Source organism: Salmo salar, chromosome ssa19 (assembly GCF_905237065.1).
Source record: "Salmo salar chromosome ssa19, Ssal_v3.1, whole genome shotgun sequence".
NCBI lineage: Eukaryota > Metazoa > Chordata > Actinopteri > Salmoniformes > Salmonidae > Salmo > Salmo salar.
In genome coordinates, this window is record NC_059460.1 from 6494081 (window position 1) to 6505126 (window position 11046).

Genomic DNA, 11046 nt, shown 5'->3' on the forward strand with positions numbered 1-11046 from the left:
CTTGTCAGGATCGAGAGAAAGATGAACGGAGCAAAGTACAGAGAGATCTTTGATGAAAACTTGCTTCAGAGCACTCAGGACCTCAGACTGGGGTGAAGGTTCACATTCCAACAGGACAACGGCCCTAAGCACACAGCCAAGACAACGCAGGAGTGGCTTCAGGATAAGTCTCTGAATGTCCTAGAGTGGCCCAGCCAGAACCCGGACTTGAAACCAATCGAACATCTCTGGAGAGACCTGAAAATAGCTGTGCAGCAACGCTCCCCATCCAACCTGACAGAGGTCGAGAGGATCTGCAGAGAAGAATGGGAGATACTCCCCAAATACAGGTGTGCCAAGCTTTTAGCCTCGTACCCAAGAAGACTCGAGGCTGTAATCGCTGCAAAAGGTGCTTCAAGAAAGTACTGAGTAAAAGGTCTGAATAGTCTGTAAATGTGATATTTCAGTTTTACATTTTTATTTTCTTAGCAACATTTTTTAAAAACCAGTTTTTGCTTTGTCATTATGCAGTATTGTGCATTGATTTTAATAAGGCTGTAACCTAACAAAATGTGGGAAAATTCAAGGGGTCTGAATACTTTCCGAAGGCAGTGTACACCATGTCAGCTCACATTATTGAATTGAGTTGTGTTGTTGCATTGAATTAAATGGATTGACTACTCACATCATGTGTTATGTCATACCAATGACAATGTTAAGCCTGTTTTATGACTGAGGGTTCAACTAAAGAGCTACCAAGACTAAAAAAAGCCCTACACTACCTAATAACGATATAATAGTATTTAGCCGGAATTGTGATGCTGTTATTACATTTTTGTATTGTACAAAATACATACAGGACAACGACAAGACAACCATAAAGAACTCAGGACAGTGTACATGACTCCCAACATAACATACACAAAGATGATACAGCACAATAAATAAGGAACACCTTGGAGTGATATAAATCAATAATAAATAAAGTAGAAGAACACTGTTGATTCATTGGAGTCCCCAGTCAGTTGTGTAACCTTCAGTTGCATCTCCAGTTAGTAGTGTGCAGAGTTGCTGTAGGTACTCACATAGATAGTGTGACCAGGGGACCCTGAGATGCTGGAGCCAGGTCTTGAGCAGATACTCTCAGACGAGGACCTGGTAGGCTGCGGGCGAAAGAGAGACTGTGTCAGCCACTAACGACTAACTTTCCCATAATGGCACGGTCCCCACAATGACATAGTTGCCACATTTGCACACAGAAGGAGCGTCCATGGTGACGATGTCCAGTGCCTTCAGAAAGTATTCAGACCCCTTGACTTTTTCCACATTTTGTTACGTTACAGCGTTATTCTAAAATGGTTTAAATAAATCAATTTCCTCAGCAATCTACGCACAATACCCCATAATGAAAAAGTGAAAACAGGTTTATAGAAGTTTTTGCAAATGTATACCATTTAAAAAAATATGTATATATATATATATACACACACACACACCTTATATCCATAAGTATTCAGACCCTTTACTATGAGACTCGAAATTGAGCTCAGGTGCATCTTGTTTCCATTGATCATCCTTCAGATGTTTCTACAACTTCATTGGCGTCCACCTGTGATAAATTCAATTGATTGAACATGATTTGAAAAGGCACACGCCTATCTATATAAGGTCCCTCAGCTGACAGTGCATGTCAGAGCAAAAACCAAGCCGTGAGGTCAAAGGAATTGTCCATAGGGCTCAAAGACAGGATTGGGTCGAGGCACAGATCTGGGGAAGGGTACCAAAAAATGTCTGCAGCATTGAAGGTCCCCAAGAACACAGTGGACTCCATCATTCTTAAATGGAAGAAGTTTGGAACCACCAAGACTCTACCTAGAACTGGCCAACCGGCCAAACTGAGCAATGTGGGAGAAGGGCCTTGGTCAGGGAGGTGACCAAGAACCCCATGGTCACTCTGAAAGAGCTCTAGAGTTCCTCTGTGGAGATGGGAGAACCTTCCAGAAGGACAACCATCTCTGCACTCCACCAATCAGGCCTTTATTGTAGAGTGGCCAGACAGAAGCCACTCCTCAGTAAAAGGCACGACACCCCGCCTGGAGTTTGCCAAAAGGCACCTAAAGACTCTCAGACCATGAGAAACAAGATTCTCTGGTCTGATGAAACCAAGATTGAACTCTTTGGCCTGAATGCAAAGCGTCATGTCTGGAGGAAACCTGGCACCATCCCTATGGTGAAGCATGGTGGTGGCAGCATCATGCTGTGGGGATGTTTTTCTGTGGCAGGGCATGGGAGACTAGTCAGGATCGAGGCAGAGATGAACGAAATAAAATACAGAGAGATCTTTGATGAAAACCTCCTCCAGAGTGCTCAGGACCTCAGACTGGGGTGAAGGTTCAACTTCCAACAGGACACCGACCCTAAGCAAACAGCCAAGACAACGCAGAAGTGGCTTTGGGAGAAGTCTCTGAATGTCCTTGAGTGCCCCAGCCAGAGCCCAGACTTGAACCCAATCTAACATCTCTGGAGAGACCTGAAAATAGCTGTGCAGCAACGCTCCCCATCCAACCTGAAATAGCTTGAGAGGATCTGCAGAAAAGAATGGGAGATACTCCCCAAATACAGGTGTGCCAAGCTTGTAGCGTCATACCCAAGAAGACTCGAGGCTGTAATTGCTGCCAAAGGTGCTTTAACAAAGTACTGAGTAAAGGGTCTGAATACTTGTGTATATGTGATATTTCAGTTCTAAAAGCCAGTTTTTGCATTGTCATTATGAGGTATTATGTGTAGATTGATGAGGGGCAAAAAACAATTGAATACATTTTTGAATAAGGCTGTAACCTAACAAAATGTGGAAAAAGTCAAGGTCTGAATACTTTCCGAAGGCACTGAACAAAAATAGTTACAGTTCATATAAGGAAATCAGTCAATTGAAAAACAATATTCGGCCCCAATCTATGGATTTTACATGACTGGGCAGGGGCGCAACCATGGGTGGGCCTGGGAGGGCATAGGCCCACCCACTGGTGAGCCAGGCCCAGCCATTCAGAATTTGTTTTAATCCACAAAAGGGTTTTATTTTTATTACAGCCAGAAGGTCCTGGGCTGGCTGGTTACATGTGGTTGTGACGTGGGTTGGAAGTACTGCCACATTCTCTAAAATTATGTTGGAGGCGTCTTATGGTAGAGGAATTAACATACAATTCTCTGGCAACAGCTCTGATGGATATTCCTGCAGTCTGCATGCCAATTGCACACTCCCTCAAAACTTGAGACATCTGTGGCATTGTGTTGTGTGACAAAACCACACATTTTAGAGAGGCCTTTTATTGTCCCCAGCAGAAGGTGCACCTGTGTAATGATCATGCTGTTTAATCAGCTTCTTGATATGCCACACCTGTTAGGTAGATTGATTATCTTGGCAAAAGAGAAATGCTCACTAGCAGGTATTTAAACAAATTTGTGCACCAAATTTGAGAGAAATAAGCTTTTGTGCGTATGGAACATTTCTGGGATTTTTTATTTCAGCTCATGAAACATGGGACCAACACTTTACATGTTGTGCTTAATTTTAGTTTAGTCTCTGGATAAGAGCGTCTGCTAAATGACTTAAATGTAATGTAAATGTAAATGTAATCCCTTTAAGAAGGACATCTTAAAGATATCTTCTTAAAAAGTATCTGTTAACAGTTTGTAAATGCCTTTCAAATTAGGTCCTTTTTCAGGTGCAACCAGACCTTTCAGAAATGGCCTTTTGTTTTGACTTTGAATAGCTTGATTAGTTAGTCTAGCCTGATTACCACTCTCTTTAGCTAACATTCCACTCCTTGCCACTCCTTGTAATTGCTTGTCAGACTGGACTTTTGGAAATCTCAACGTTCAATATGCAGCCGGATAAACGGCACAGTTGTTGATTGGTAGTTGGAAACAACATTAATATTTTCCATGATAATGTTATGGAACATGCGGTGCATGCAAATTTGGTGCAATATTGAATTAGAATTTTAAGAACAACAGCAAACAATACCGTTACAACCTGTTGCGGTAATTTCCTTCTGAGAAGGCAGTGTCAATGCAAGATCATCACTTTTAAGAAGATACCATTAAGATGTCCAACACACAGCCATATACAGAATAAACTCAACCACTACACTTTTGCAGGAACTGTTCTCACCCCTAAGGGCAAAAACAGTGAGTCAGTCCTTCAGGTTTCTATTTCTGTGTTGTGAATGAACCATTACCTGTCGGTGTAGGCTTTTACCTTGGGTACTCAAGCAAATACAAATTACACTGCAAATCCTCTACTTGCTTTTTGTGTAAAGCAGTGCATAGCACATGTACTGTAGGAGCTAAAAGGCTGCAAACATCTGGCCTGCTTAGAGTCTTGCAGCTGTGTTTGGTATAAAAAAATAACAAGAGGGGATGGCCTTAATCTGGGCCGCTGCAGCATTTTAGGATGAGAACCCTAAAAGAGAGGACAATCCGTAACTAGTGCTGAGTGTCTACTGTGGTTTGAGGTTTTGGTTCGATTATGAAAAAATAATTACGATTTTCGATTTTGGTTTCGAATTTAAATGCACTATGCATTATGAGGATTGAATGCTGTAACAACACAGAATAAAACAATTAATAAAAGTTCCACAATGGTAGTGACTCTGCTTATCACTTATTAACCATAATTTAATAAAATTACTTTACTTTAACAAAATATTTCAGTTGTGTATATTATATTTCTTTAATTTAACTTTATTATTTTATTCCAAGTCATTATCTCATCTCTATAGAGCTGCTGCCTATACTGTGTGACAAAATCTATCAACTTCCAGAGCTCTCTGAAATTGTCACGTCCTGGCCAGTATAAGGGTTAATTGTCATTGTAGTTTGGTCAGGACGTGGCAGAGGGTATTTGTTTTATGTGGTTCGGGGTGGTGTTTTGGTAAAAGGGCGTTTGATTTAGTATTTCCGGGTTTTTGGTTTATGGTCTATGTTTATGTATTTCTATGTGGAGTCTAGTGAGTGTGTTTCTATGGTTGATTAATTGGGGTTGGGACTCTCAATTGAAGGCAGGTGTTTTCTCTTTGCCTTTAATTGAGAGTCCCATATATTAGGGTGTGTTTGTCATTTGTGGGAGATTGTTTCTTGTCTAGCGTATGTGAGCCTGAGAAGACTGTCTATATCGTGAGTTCGTTTTGTTATTTTGTATGTTCATTTTGAGTCTAATAAATGTTCAAGATGAGCCAACACAATTCTGCTGCATATTGGTCCTCCTTTTCCGACGATGATTTCGCCATATCGTCTGACGACGAAATCCCTGACAGAAATTAGATGTTCTGGTCCCCCTTAGTCAGTTCAGAGTCATGATCAGAGACTTCTATCACCTTCCAGAGCTCTCTGAAATGAGATGTTCTGGTCCCCCTTAGTCAGTTCAGAGTAATGATCAGACTTCTATCACCTTTCAGAGCTCTCTGAAATGAGATGATCTGGTCCCCCTTAGTCAGTTCAGAGTCATGATCAGAGACTTCTATCACCTTCCAGAGCTCTGAAATGAGATGTTCTGGTCCCCCTTACTTAGTCAGTTCAGAGTAATGATCAGAGACTTCTATCACCTAATCGCTCAGCACTATCCGTAATACACTTTTTATTTTTTGGAATTGACCAGCCAAACCACCCTTCTTAACACTCACTTAACCTGGAAGCCAAACGCACCAATGTGTCAGAGGAACCACCGTTCAACTGAAAACCGTGGTCAGCCTGCAGGCGCCTGGCCTGCCACAAGGAGTCGCTAGATTGCGATGAGCCAAGTAAAGCCCCGGCCAAACCCTCCCCTAACCCGAACGATGCTAGGCCACTTGTGCGCCGCCCTATGGGACACTCAGTCACGAACCCCAGGCTGTAGTTACGCCGTAAAACTGCAAATCAAATCAAATTGTATTGGTCACATACACGTGTTTAGCAGATGTTATTGCGGGTGTAGTGAAATTCTTTTGTTTCTAGCTCCAACAGTGCAGTAATATCTAACAAGTAATATCACAACACACAATATACACATCTAAAGTAAAGGAATGGAATTAAGAATATATAAATACTTGGACGAGCAATGTCGGAGCGGCATACACTAAGATACAGTAGAATAGAATACAGTATATACATATGAGATGAGAAATGCTAAATATGTAAACATTATTAAAATGACTACTGTTCCTTTATTAAAGTGGCCAGTGATTTCAAGTCTATGTACATGTATATGGGGCAGCAGCCTCTAAGGTGCTACTGTTGGCTATTTAACAGTCTGATGGCCTTGAGAAATAAGCTGTTTTTCAGTCTCAAGGGGTCCCAGTTTTGATGCACCGGTACTGACCTCGGCTTCTGGATGATAGCAGGGTGAACAGGCAGTGGTTCGGGTGGTTGTTGTACTTGATGATCTTTTTGGCCTTTCTGTGTCCTGGAGGGAAGGTAGTTTGCACCCGGTGATGCGTTGGGCAGACTGCACCACCCTCTGGAGAGCCTTGCGGTTGCGGGTGGTGCGGTTGCCATACCAGGCGGTGATACAGCCCGACAGGATGCTCTTAATTGTGCATCTGTAAAAGTTTGTGAAGGTTTTAGGTGCCAAGACAAAATTCTTCAGCCTCCTGAGGTTGAAGAGGCATCATTGTGCCTTCTTCACTACACTGTCTGTGTGGGGGAACCATTTCAGTTTGTCAGCGATATGTACGCTGAGGAACTTGAAGCTTTCCACCTTTCCACTGGGGTCCCGTCGATGTGAATAGGGGGGTGCTCCCTCTGCTGTTTCCTGAAGTCCACGATCAGCTCCTTTGTTTTGTTTATGTTGAGTGGGAGGTTGATTTCCTGGCACCACATTCCCAGGGCCCTCACCTCCTCCCTGTAGGCTGTTTCGTCATTGTTGTTAATCAGACCTACTACTGTTGTATCATCTGCAAACTTGATGATTGAGTTGGAGGTGTGCATGGCCACGCAGTCATGTGTGAACAGGGAGTACAGGAGGGGGCTGAGCACTCACCCTTGTGGGGCCCCAGTGTTGAGGATCAGCGAAGTGGAGATGTTGTTTCCTGGCGGCCCGTCAGGAAGTCCAGGACCCAATTGCACAGGGCGGGGTTGAGACCCAGAGCCTCAAGCTTATTGATGAGCTTGGAGGGTACTATGGTGTTGAATGCTGAGCTATAGTCAATGAATAGCATTCTTACATAGGTATTCCTGTTGTCCAGATGGGATAGGGCAGTGTGCAGTGTGATGGCGATTGCATCATCTGTGGACCAATTGAGGCGGCAAGCAAATTGAAGTGGGTCTAGGGTGACAGGTAAGGTGGAGGTGATATGATCCTTGACTAGTCTCTCAAGGCACTTCATGATGACAGAAGTGAGTGCTACAGGGCGATAGTCATTTAGTTCAGCTACCTTTGCAATCTTGGGTACAGGAACAATGGTGGCCATCTTGAAGCATGTGGGGACAGCAGACTGGGATAGGGAGAGATTGAATATGTCCGTAAACACACACGCATGCTCTAAGGATGTGGGTAGAGATGGCGTCTGGGCCGGCAGCCTAGCGAGGGTTAACACTTTTAAATGTCTTACTCACATGGACCGCAGAGAAGGAAAGCTCACAGTCCTTGGTAGCGGGCCGCGTCGGTGGCACTGTGTTATCCTCAAAGTGGGCAAAGAATGTGTTTAGCTTGTCTTGAAGCAAGACGTCGGTGTCCGCGACGTGGCTGGTTTTCCTTTTGTAATCCGTGATTGTCTGTTGACCCTGCCACATACGTCTCATGTCTGAGCCGTTGATTTGCGACTCCACTTTGTCTCGATACTGACGTTTTGCCTGTCTGATTGCCTTGCGGAGGGAATGCCTACTCTGTTCGTATTCTGCCATATTCCCCATCACCTTGCCACGGTTAAATGCGGTGGTTCGTGCTTTCAGTTTTGCGCGAATGCTGCCATCTATCCACGGGTTCTGGTTAGGGTAGGTTTTAATAGTCACAGTGGGTACAACATCTCCTATACACTTCTTGATAAGCTCGATAACCGTCTCAGTGTTCACGTCAATACTATTCTCCGAAGCTACCCGGGACATATCCCAGTCCACGTGATCAAAACATTCCTGAAGCATGGTTTCCGATTGGTCAGACCTGCGTTGAATAGTCCTTAGCATGGGTACTTCCTATAGGAAGAGAGGAGCAAAATGGAGCAGTGCTCAGATTTGCCGAAAGGAGGGCAGGGGAAGGCCTTGAATTCATCTCGGCAGTTGGAGTAACAATGTTCCAATGTTTTTCCAGCGCGAGTGCTACAGTCGATATGATAAAATTTAGGTAGCCTTTTTCTCAAATTTGCTTTGTTAAAATCCCCAGCTAGAATAAATGTGGCCTCAGGATATATGGTTTCCAGTTTGCATAAAGTCCAGTGAAGTTCCTTGACGGCCATCATGGTGTCGGCTTGAGGGGGGATATACACGGCTGTGACAATAACCGAAGAGAATTCTCTTGGGAAGTAATACGGTCTGCATTTGATTGCGAGGTATTCTAGTTCAGGTGAACAAAAGGACTTGAGTTCCTGTATATTATTACAATTACACCATGAGTTGTTAATCATGAAACATACACCCCGCCCTTCTTCCCGGAGAGATGTTTATTCCTGTCAGTGCGATGGACTGATAATCCAGATGGCTGGATCGACTCCCTGATGTCTCTCTGGAAAGAAACCCTTGCCCTGATCTCATCAACTTTGTTATCTAGGGACTGAACATGAGCGAGTAATATACTTGGAAGCAGTTGGTAGTGTGCGCGCCTCCTGAGTCGGACTAAAAGTCCACTCTGAATACCTCTTCTCCGCCGGCGGTGTTTTGGATCAGCCTCTGGAATCAGTTCAATTGCCCTGCGGGGTACAAACAAAAATCCGATTCGGGAAAGTCGTATTCCTGGTCGTAATGCTGGGGAGTTACCGCAGCTCTTATATCCAAAAGTTCTTCCCGGATGTTTGTAATAACACAAAAGAATTCTGGGCAAATAATGTAAGAAATAACACAGAAAAAAAATACTGCAAAGTTGCCTAGGAGCTAGAAGCACAGCCATGATGTTCTATATATATACATATATGTCATAACCATAGCAAACTCTCTGTAACACCCATAATGTTCTCTGTCATAACCATAGCAAACTCTCTGCCACACCCATAATGTTCTCTGTCATAACCATAGCAAACTCTCTGCCACACCCATAATGTTCTCTGTCATAACCATAGCAAACTCTCTGTAACACCCATAATGTTCTCTGTCATAACCATAGCAAACTCTCTGTAACACCCATAATGTTCTCTGTCATAACCATAGCAAACTCTCTGCCACACACATAATGTTCTCTGTCATAACCATAGCAAACTCTCTGTAACACCCATAATGTTCTCTGTCATAACCATAGCAAACTCTCTGTAACACCCATAATGTTCTCTGTCATAACCATAGCAAACTCTCTGCCACACCCATAAGGTTCTCTGTCATAACCATAGCAAACTCTCTGTAACACCCATAATGTTCTCTGTCATAACCATAGCAAACTCTCTGCCACACACATAATGTTCTCTGTCATAACCATAGCAAACTCTCTGTAACACCCATAATGTTCTCTGTCATAACCATAGCAAACTCTCTGTAACACCCATAATGTTCTCTGTCATAACCATAGCAAACTCTCTGCCACACCCATAATGTTCTCTGTCATAACCATAGCAAACTCTCTGTAACACCCATAATGTTCTCTGTCATAACCATAGCAAACTCTCTGCCACACACATAATGTTCTCTGTCATAACCATAGCAAACTCTCTGCCACACCCATAATGTTCTCTGTCATAACCATAGCAAACTCTCTGCCACACCCATGACATTCTCTGTCATACCCATAACACTCTCCATTTCATTCTCCCTAACTACAGCTGAAGTCATCCAAATGAACAGAGAACTAAATTGTAATTATCATAAGACTTTTCCGATCACATTTACCAGCATATTTGTTTATAAATGATTTGTGAAACATGAAGGCCTTTTAATTAAAGGGTTTATGAACTTTTGCCGAATGCCAACTTCACTATCATGAAACAAACTGTTGTCTTGATTCCAAACAGTCTCGACATGATAAGTGAACAAGAGAATTCAAGCTGGCAGTATGTTTGACGGAGTTGATCAATTTTACCCTGTATTTCTCTTCAGCTCTGCTATTGTTCTTACAGTCTGGATGCCATACTGTAGATCCTGTGGAGAGAGAAGAAGAGCTCAGAAGAGCCTAAATGTGTAGCCGACCTGAGTTCAAATACTATTTGCTTTCGATTAAATACTTTTGCTGTGCTTGATTGAGCTTGCATGGCGCAATTACACCAATGTGCAAACTCTGCCAATCAGGCACTCCAGGCAGGCTCAGTCAAGAGCTCAAAGTATTAGAAAGAAAATAAATACTAGTTGAACCCAGGTCTGGATGCATAGCTACATCTGAAGGCATGCATCTGTAAATCTTGACTTCCTTGAATTTTCATCCCTGATTTCCTCCTTTTCCATTCATGCTTTTACAAAGAAAAACAACACTGCACATATCCACACAGTGCATACAACAACATTCTCAATCACCTTGACTCAGTGCATGACTAAGTGAAAATTCCACTGAAGTGGAGGTTAGTATTCTCCCCTGTGAGCACATACACAAACGTTTACAGTACTTGAAATTCCACTAGATGTACTTGCCCTGGAAACCCACCTTGCAGGTACATTTCCTCTCCTTCTGTGAACATGTGGTTGCATCTGCTGCACCTTGCACAACTGGGATGGTAGTGCTTGTCACCTGCCTGGAGAAAGGGGTCAAACGTCACACAGTAGCATGCACTGTAAACCGCAATGTGCTGTCAATACTCAAAACTTTTGAGGAAACCCCTTTCACTTAACAGATTTGAGTATAGTTACTTAAAAGGATATTGCAAGTTATTACACAAACCAATAGAGTCACTGTGACCCTGTAAGGGGTCCAGATTTGAGTTGTATCAGGTTGAAAAGGTTGAGTAATGCCCCCACTAAGCCACACCT

The 11046-nt window shown here is 43.0% G+C and overlaps 1 non-coding gene across 1 annotated transcript; it reads right to left on the reverse strand.

Annotated features, from left to right (window-relative positions):
• Nucleotides 1-555: 555 nt before the first annotated feature.
• On the reverse strand, nucleotides 556-10813 carry ablim1b (actin binding LIM protein 1b). Its single transcript, XR_006760660.1, has 3 exons — nucleotides 10724-10813; nucleotides 10169-10227; nucleotides 556-1142 (listed from the first exon to the last, which is right to left on the reverse strand). It is a non-coding gene; the product is annotated as an actin binding LIM protein 1b (transcript).
• Between the last annotated feature and the right edge of the window lie 233 nt (nucleotides 10814-11046).